This window comes from Xenopus laevis, chromosome 4L (assembly GCF_017654675.1).
Source record: "Xenopus laevis strain J_2021 chromosome 4L, Xenopus_laevis_v10.1, whole genome shotgun sequence".
NCBI lineage: Eukaryota > Metazoa > Chordata > Amphibia > Anura > Pipidae > Xenopus > Xenopus laevis.
This window is the reverse complement of record NC_054377.1, coordinates 54,283,867-54,293,791: the sequence shown is the minus strand read 5'-3', so window position 1 is coordinate 54,293,791 and position 9,925 is coordinate 54,283,867. Positions and strand designations below refer to the sequence as shown.

At 41.7% G+C, this 9,925-nt stretch overlaps 1 protein-coding gene across 2 annotated transcripts in view; it reads left to right on the top strand.

Moving 5' to 3' along the window:
* The first annotated feature begins 3,019 nt into the window (after positions 1-3,019).
* zfhx3.L (zinc finger homeobox 3 L homeolog) overlaps positions 3,020-9,925 on the top strand; it is a 73,381-nt gene continuing 66,475 nt past the window's right edge. The window contains exon 1 of one of the 2 annotated variants that reach the window (XM_018257924.2): positions 3,020-3,419. The gene's annotated coding sequence lies outside the window, so the exon portion shown is untranslated. The remainder of the gene's footprint in view (positions 3,420-9,925) is intronic. The other variant, XM_018257923.2, reaches the window with a different exon arrangement.

Here is a 9,925-nt window from a genome sequence, read left to right as displayed (position 1 = left end):
TCTGGTCGTGTACCCCTCTCTTATAACGAATAAATATTGGCCACAAAGTGCAGGTCGTCCCTGGAACGAATATGCATCACAGCGAACAGAGTTCAGCAGGGTGAAACGAATATATGAAAGTGCCGAGTACGAGACACTTGAATATACATCCGTCCCACTGAACTATGTCAACTCTATCTATCGATCCATCGATCTTGCTATCGACATCTCTCCCAGGAAGCAGCACACGTTTCTATAACAGAGCAACTTGTGTTGTTTCCAACCTGATGAGGTGTGTGCACTGTGTATTTATTCCGTGTACATGTTTCTGTAGCCTATCCAATCACTGCACCCTAAATGCAGTTCTCTGTGAAGGTGAAACATGTGAGTAATAAATAGATAGCTGCTTTTAATAGTCGCTGATGGGCAGGTGACTATATAACACTATTAGTACGCCAGGGTAGCTGGGTACATGCCAATCATACCTGCTGGGAAACCGTTACATGTCTAAAAGATATATAATATTTTCTCCCTGTGTGATCTTGACCAGTAAAAGACACTCTATGGCTGTTCTTTAAGCTGTATAGGGTAATAAGGCAAAATCACTGTGTTCTCAGCAATCTCCTTACTAAATGAAAGTGGGGGATCTGCTTGCGCATCGTTGGCACACAATCTAACCTGACCCCTCCTGATAAGGAACATGTACATGGCATATCACTGGCACCCCAAGCCTGGCTCCAATCCTTAGTACAGAGGTGCAAAAGTATTGGTGCCTGGTCTCTAGAAGACAGAGAGTGTGGGGGGCCGGAGGAGACAGTCTGGAAAAGGAAGGAGGGAGAGACAGGTGAGTGAAGTAAGGAGGTCACATTTATATATCCAGAGACACCCATCCCAGTATAAAGGATTATATTTCCAATGAATTCAACGCAGAAATCCCTTTTACCTATAATAAGAACCATGGTATTTTTTATAGTTCATCTATTATATACATACACACATATACAATATATATCATTACATATAATGATAACATATGTATTTGTATTGAATATATATATATATATATATATATATATATATATATATATATATATATATATATATATATACATATATATATATATATATATATATATACACACACACACATAAAGGTACAGAAGTATATATAGTATATAGTATAGTATAATATATATATATATATATATATATATATATATATATATATATATATATATATACTCAAAAGTACAGAAGTATATTTCAACAATAACTCTTTTATACAGATGAACTAAATAAGATGCGGCATAAAGAAAAGGAAACAAAGTATGAGCATGCAAATATGAAAATATACAAAAGTGAGTACATATCTGTCTCTCCTGCTATCAGCTTTTTTTTAGCATTCAGATGTCAGAAGGCCAAATAATGAGCACTTCACCTCTAGGATCTGTCTGAGCTATTGAGTAAGAGAAACGTGCAAGTGTTCGCATAGGGTGGCTGTTGGTGCACACCATGTGTATGTGTACACACACACACAAATGGTTTTCAATGTATTTGTAGCCCATTGATATAGCAATGCCATGGTAGGCGGGGGTGGCAGCTGATAGAACTTCTTACCTGAAAAAGTGTGGCCCCCCACCTCTTGCAACCTCCTGCCCTCCAGTGTGGCTGAGACCAGGGGCCTCCACCGGCTACTTTTCACGTGTGCCAAGTTCAGAATGAGTATACACAAGTTTGGCGCGCACACTTAAAACACAAACGCACCGACAGACACACAAGTGGCAGAACAATACAAAATGTTGTCGGATTTGTGCACACACACACACCCAGCGACAGGACTGCCGTGCACACACACAGACACTACGCTGTACAGCCGACAGGCTCCGCTCCTTCCCCTGCGTCTGCATCAAGTTTCCGAGTCGGGATGGAGAGGCTCGGGCTCCTGAAAGTGCAGGTGGCTGAGGGTGGGACCTGCTGTCCTAGGAGGGGGCAGCGGCTGATTATTTGTGTCCCTGGATGTTCGGCCAAACAATATCAGTCCCTGAAATAATAGCTCAGGGTCAGTGCTGACTACACCCCTTTGACCCTCTCTCTGCGCATTCTGCCCCTCCCCAAATTCTGTGAAGCCCTGGCACTTATATACCTGCCATAACTTTTTCACTCTTTGTCCACTGGCCAAGGGGCTACTAGCAGATGAGAGAGTATCACTTGCCCGGGGCTTCCTCATAAAAAACTGACCCAAAATGAAAACAAGAGAGCCGTGTTCCTTTACGGGCAGGCTGTGCACTCGTGTAACAGTGTTTTGTGTAGAGGAGATCCATGTCAGTAAGCATTTCACCAGTCCCATATCCTGTCAGCAGAGCTTCCCTTCGCCCGTCACTCCCAAGCCTGCCCCCTGCCTTGCCCTTCTCACCCTGCCACCCCCTGGCACTGAGCAAAGTATGTCGTGTAGTATTTAGTGTAGTATGTATAGAAGTGTGTAGTGTAGTGTTTAGTGTAGTGTAGTGTGTATAGTAGTGTAGTGTAGTATGTAGTGTAGTGTGTATAGTAGTGTGCAGTGTAGTATGTAGTGTGTAGTGTAAGTACTTGTGTGAGGTGCCAATAGTTTCAATCGAGCACATACGAGACAGAGGGGTGGCAAAAGGTCCACATAAACTTTTCTATTGTTTTCCCATGCACTCCTCCTACACCCCACTGGTAAGCAAGTTCAGCACAAATGTCTCACCTGCCCCTCCCTGAGCTAAAGTGGCAGCCGGCCTTGTCACCCCCAAATCATCTCTTCTGCACCCCTGTCATTTTCTGTTGCCCGGTTGCACAGAGTTTCGCCCTCCCCCCCCCCAGCGCTGTTCCTGTTCCTCCGAGCAGCACTATTCCTGTGCCCCCCTCTGCCCGATTCCTGTGCCCCCAGCCCATTCCTTTACCCTCAAGTTCCATTCCTGTGCACTGTTCCCCCATCCCCACTCATTTGTTCCTCTCCCCTATCCCCTCTCCTCCCCTGTCCCTCTTTCCCCCCCAGCCCCTCTCCTCTCCTCCCCTGTCCCTCTCTCCCCCCTCTCCTCTCCCCTCTGAATCTCATTGATCCAGGCGCTGGTAATTAGCCCTTCCCGTCGTGCCTGTGTAATGAAGCACATGCGCACTGAATTAATCAGCCATTTTTTGCAGGAAACTAATTAGCAGAATAAAGATCCAAAGACTTTTTTTCTTGGCGACCATCAGATGTGAGTGCGGGCTCCTGGTGTCCGGAGCTTCTCCCCGCTCCCTATGTGCCCGGGCTGCCCTCCGGAGCCCGCTGCCCGTCTTTCACCGCTTCGGGGCTGAACCCGAGTGGCTTCATGGGACCCCGAGCCGAGCCGGAGCGGACTAACCCGAGCCGAGCCGAACCGCGCTGTGCCGAAGCGCGCCGAGATCGCAGCGCCCGAGAGCCCGCAGCCCGAGCCGGTGTAAGTGACAACTTTGCCTGCCTACTCTCCCTCGGGGGCTCCCCCGGGACCCCCCCAAACTTGGGGGACACAGAAGGGGTACTGACCTGTTATAGTCCGGATTCGCTGTCAGGGCGATTTGAACATGTCCGAGAGAATAAGGTGTACAGCTGCCGTACAGTAGAGATCCATGCAGGAGACTGCTCTGTATATGTCTGTACTGTAGATGTGTGTCGGCTGCAGTTTCTGCTCTTCTCCAGTCTATCTTCTATCGTGCTACTACTACACACAGACCCACTCTCCTGGATAGATGCGAGCGATTGATTTTGATATTTATATATTTAGCTATATGGTGAACCAGCTGACTGTAGCCCGGCTGCCCTACATTGTGCACAGCGCCCATGTGTCTCTTAGGGTTATTCCTGGATGTCTTGTCATCTGCTGCGCTGTGTACAGGGCGCTCAGGTTCTGATTGTGTCCTACGTACTTGCTCTTCTGTCATTCTGACAGTGTGTTCTGTAGAACGTGGGGCGATCTGGCCACCATTCCTTGGGCTCTGCACCTCGTGCAATTTGATTGTCTTTTAGCACCCCTGTGTTTTGATTATTGTGGAATAATCCTTTTTATTAACCTGTGTTTGGGATGTGTACATGGACACCATTTGGGGTTAGGCTCATCAGCTCACATGCAAAGTGTAAAAGCACAGTAATACCATTGCTTTTACACCTTAATGCAGGATCTCCCTGTTCCCCACATCTCTCTTAGTAAGTATATACCAGAATAGTGGGCTTGCTCTGCTCAAACATCTTGTCTTCTTCTACAGTCTGTGTCCTGTCTTTAATCATGTCTCATAGCCCCTCATTTTCATTTTTAAATGTAATTATTATTTTTTTTTTTGCAGGGGGGTAGGGTGGGTTTTTAATCGACAAACTACTTCCATAATCAGTATGCTTTTGTAGGAATTTTTTATTTTATTTTTACATTTTCTGTACATTTTGAGCTCTGTGTGCTGTGTTCTTCTCTGTCCATGCCTGCATTTTAAATATTTGTATTAATGTCTTCCTTGTGGATTTTTGATGACACACATGCCTTTTAGTAGTATATTTGTGGGTACATTACTTTTTCTCATTTTCTCTCCACTTGTGTTAAGAATTACTTTGCCTATTATGTGATGCCCCAACATAAGCAAGCATGAATACAATTGGCATTATTGGAGAGAATTGAGTATGTACAGGGTATAATATGCAACCTGAGTGTGTGTCTATTCCCCTCTCATCCTTTCTCTTGTAGCTAGGTCACTTTAGCCCATGCTGGGGTCATAGGGCTCGCTAAAACTCTCTGCATAGTTGCCCCCAAAATATTTCCAGATTTTGGCAGTAAGTTTAAGTGAGACAATTACAACATAGGCTGAGCAGGATCTGTTACTAACACCCTCAGTTCTTCAGATGGGTCACTGGAACCTGTTTTATTTTCCAGCCACTCCATCTTGCTTTAATGTATTAAGACAAAATTGCATGCTGCTTATACATTCATTCACTTGCTGTCCTTTTATTTTTCCTTTGTTCCATTTCATTTTAATTTTCTAGAAAACATTTACTAAATCTTTTTTTTTTTTTTTGGGTTATTTTTTTTAAATAATATTGATACCACTTCTCCTTTTACCATTAGTCATGTAGATTTTATAAACATTTTATCCTTTTTAAGTCAAGAATCTACAACAATGGCTGAAAGCTTTTTGTGTTTCTGTGTATCACTAGACAGGCCTATCTTCCTCCTGCTCAAAATACGACCTGTACCTATCTTTCTGTACCCCTGCTTAATTTAGAATTATTTTCCTGGGGCTCAGTGATTTGCCTCCTTAGGGTCACATCAAGTTCGAGACTGTGAAGGAAGGTGCGGGAATCCTGAAATGAGAGGCATAAAAGCTGTCCGACAAAACGGGGTCAGCTCTTATGTTAAGAGAGGCAACAATAGCGCAAAGAATAAGAGAAAAGAATACCAGCTGCTTCAGTTTTGTTATTTTGATTTTTCATCTTTCTTGCCCCTTCCACCCTCCTGTTTGTTGTGTATCCCACCCCCCCTTTTTTTTTCTTAATTTTTCACTGTTTCCCTTTCTCTTGTGTTACAGATTGCGACCTGCCTGTAAAGTATTTGCTCTAAAGCTTAGCTAAAACAAAACCAGCAAAAAACTCTATTGAATTCAGGCAAATAAGGTTAGGTCTGCATCTCATATTACAAAGCAGTTTTGAATATACTGCCCATCGCACCAGACCAGTTATTCCTGTTGATACAACATGAGAGGAAAAAAAAAAAGGCATTTAAATAGTAATTTGTTAGCACAAGAAAATGGAAAGTATTTTCTACCTTATAACTGAATAAGCCCAACCCTTGCCCCGATTTTTTTATTCAGCCTTACAGATTTATAGTAATAATGTGACTATACAGTGAAGAAAAAGGAAAATGACTGCTTTGTGTTTTTTTTCTCCCTTGTTAAAATAAAGTTGATAATTATGTTGCCAACGAGAGAAATTATTTTACTTGGGGGGGAGTTGATCGTGATTCGGTGGTTTTACAGTTACACGACATGTTTGTAGTTGCAAAATCATTGCCGTAATTATGGATTTACAGTGGGGTGTTTCAGGAGAGGGGAGCAGTACACACGTCTCATGTTATCAGTAGCAGTGTATGGAGAAGCTCACTTGGTTATTTGGGTGCATTTTTCCATATTTATGATGTGGGTTCTGACTGCTGTGTTGATTTTTTTTATTGGCCTCATCCCCACTGATATTCTTTATGCAAGTGGCGACATTGTACACTTTTGGCCTGTACATTTTTAAGGCCTTGTGGTTTGGCTTCAGAACATACATTTTTTATGCCTTTCCTTCCACCTTGTAAACAATGTTTATCAGGTTAAAAAATAGCTTAAGCCATGTCATTTTGAGAGCTTCCTCTTTTTCTTTTTTTGGAAAGTGACAGCATTCTATATGCCAGATCAATGCTATTATTGGGAATGTGCAGTAAGCTGTCAAGGTGTAAATATTTTCAAATTTCCACATTCAATTTTGGCCTCATCAATGTCCCTCTTCTGTGTTTTTTTTTAATTATTATGTAACAGAATCCATTGCTGCATTAAAAATTCAGCATTACAGGCTGACTGTAATGCTGCCTCATTAGAGGCTCTGTCTGGGTCAGTATTAAGTCAAACACAAAGCTGTGGCTTTTAGATTTAAAGCATCAATAAATATTAAGTATCTGAAAATTTGCAGTGTCTGGGGCCTTTTTTGCATAGTATTCTTTTTTTCCCCCCAACATTGTATGTTATTTTTTCTCATAAACTTGGCTGTCGTTTTGTCAGAGTTCCTTTTATTAGTTGAAATCTTCATAGTTCCTCTCATATTTTCAACTTAGTGCTTGTGCATTTATTTGCCTCCTTTAGTGAACATAGTTACACATACTGCTGGGTTGTGTGTGTGCTTCACTGCAGGTTTTTTTAGGGGGGGGGTATATGATTTTGTGGACTGAATGTACTGTAATTCCTCCCATTAACTTCCCTCAACTGATTGTTGATTTGCTGCCTGCTTTATTTTTCCCTTCCGTTCCTGCATTTCCTTAAATCTTTTCTTCAGAGAGGTGAAAAAAAAAAGAGAGAGAGAGAGAAAACATTGTGTAATGTTCAATTCAGTTGCAAATCGAGGCTTTCTCTGCCAGTCTCCTGCTGAGGGAACGAAAAGTGGATTCAGCGTTTTTATTTTTGCATTTCATATAATTTTTTTTGTAAGACTTTATTTGCTAGTTACTATTTGGCTTATTTCACTTTTATTTATTTTTTCTTCCTTCCTTTCAATTTGTGCAGAGAGAACACAAACATTGCAAATGAAGTGTGGCCTGAATGTGGCTCTCACTAGCTGGGTGAGTTGAGCATACAGTTTTGTGTTCATCGTTCTCCTAGCTCCCAGAATTCAGAAATGGCTAAAAGTGCCTTGCTGTTGACATTTTGGCTTGTTGCGAAACCCTAGGGTAACTTATCAGTGCTCCTCTGCTGCCGGCCTTTTGTTCTAGAAGAATTGAGCTAAGGTGCATTTACAGACTGAAGGGCTTTGGAGACCCATGTGTGCTTTCTGCCTTCAGAAATCAGGCTTGCAGGGTTTTCTGTCTGAGGTGAATGAACACAAAGTGATGGGTTTTTTTTTTCCCCAAACAAGTGGGTTATGGGTGTACAAACCACATATGTGCCCTTTGAGTGCTTCTCAGATTACCCTCAAGTGTATACTTATTGTTATATTTTTATGTCCTTGCAATACTCTATCCTGCTCATTCTTTTTACCTGTTAAACTACAACGAGGACTATAATTTTCTGGTTTGGTGGCAATCAGCTATGAACGAAAGGGAGGAAGCCACATGCTAGATAACCAGTCCGATTTTCAGGAGATTTTTCAGACCATATAGAAGGCATGCATTGTCTGTAATCTGAATATCATTGAAATATATTTATACGGTGCCCCCCCCCCATTGGGCCTGGACTGTTCCTAGCTGTGTTTTCTGTACATATGCGGTCTCTTTTGTATCATCTTTCCCATCTTGTGATACCTGATTATTCCATCTCTGTTGCTTCCATTTTATTATTATTTTTATCTCTTTTTCCATCATGTGAGGCACCTTTTAGAAATAGTCTTCCTGTATTTTTTTGGGGGGGGGAATTATCACTTTTCATCACTTTCATGGTAGATAGGATGGTAAAAATATTTTTAACAGCTCGTTGAGAGTGTCTGTCTGTCTTTCTCTAGTTTCGTTAAATCGTGTGGAATTTGTTATGGCTGGATTTGGGATATCGGGTGTATATACTGTTACTATTTTTTAGCACTGATTAGAGTACTTAGAATATACCCTTTACCTAGGGTGTGCATATAGGTTGTCATGCGTGCAGAGGCTACCAACCCGCAGCCAATCTCAGACTATATTTTCCCTAAACCCGCCTTTGCGTGCAGAGAATATCCAGTTAGGGAAACAGAGCTTTGGTCTCCACAGCAACAAGACCTGAAGGACATTCATCAAAATATATAGATATATATATTTATATATAAATATATATAAAAATTTACAAACACATTGTTAAGCAGAACAGCCTAGCATTAAAGGTTCCAACACAGTTTTTCTCATCAGCAATAAAAGGCACAATTCTTCATGCAGCACCATTCTGACGTAAGTCCTAGAAAGGCATTTGTCTCATTTTAACTTCACTTGAAGGAATATGTCCATCACTTCCTCAAACCTCATAGAGAGATATGAGAGGAAAGCTGCAGGTAAACTAGTCTTGTGTAGGGCCTATTCGGTTTTCAGGGCAAACTGCTTGCTGTGCACTGACCCCTTTAGCTCATTATGTTTGTAGTGGGCCATTGTAGCGTGCTTAAAAGTGAGAGGTTTTCCTATAGCTTTGCAAAAGAATGGCTTTATGCTTAGAATGACTACTCTGTTCCTGTGTACACTGATATATGACATTTCCATATAGCCATGGTGCATGTGTTTCAGTTCATTTGTGTTTTAGCTTGACCAGACCTTTACTTTATGGGCATCCTGAAGCGATTGGAAATAATGTATAATAAACCTTCCTGGTATGGGGAAAGGTGGGGTCATCCTCTCATGCAAATGGAATTTTCCCTCATTACTATTTCTTGTTTCAGTGTCTGCATTTTAATTGCTTCTCTATGCAGCCTGTACACACACACACACACACACACATATTCAAGTATAAATAAAAAGTTGGTTCTTTCTGTCTGCCGGGCTGTGTGTACGCGTGAGTGCCTTCTGATGGATGCGAGCATTTCTAAATTTGCTTATGACTTCCACTCATATACAGAATCTTAATTACATGTGTGTGCTCCTTTTTTGATGAGCTTATGAGAACCCTCCTTGTCTGGCTTCATCTTAGGAAAGCCATGTTTGGACACCGAATACCATGTTCTATTTTCCTAACTGGCACATAACTGAGAATTGTGTGTATCACGGCTTATTTCATTTGTTTTTTCAAAGTCTATAATTCTTGTGTGAGCAGTCATAAACACTCTGTCCTAACCCCCATTATCACTGGACTGATGTAGTTGAATCTCATTTCTGCATAATAATAATACTACTTGTGAGATTAGGCCTGGTTAGAGAAGCAGTACATGCCTGTGGCTGTGAAGGGATGGTCTGACTCTTACTTTTCACGGTATTGCTGCATGATTCTTGGCAAAAGGCAGAATGTTCCACCCATTGAGCGACTGTAGTAGATCCTGTATGCATGCCCCCAGATTCCCAGATGACGTTCATACATCGGTTGTATCTTTGTTTCTTTAGTATTTGTGCCATTTAACCCATTCCCCCCTATCTTTTTGGTTTGATTTGACATATGTCCACAGCAGGTAAATATCCCAGTGGCTTTGGTGGTTTTACCCCTGAACTACATGAGTCAAGTAGTACGGACTGAATTGTGTGCATTGTCTGCACATAATGAATCTAAACATTTTTTATATGGGTTTCTTGACATGCCT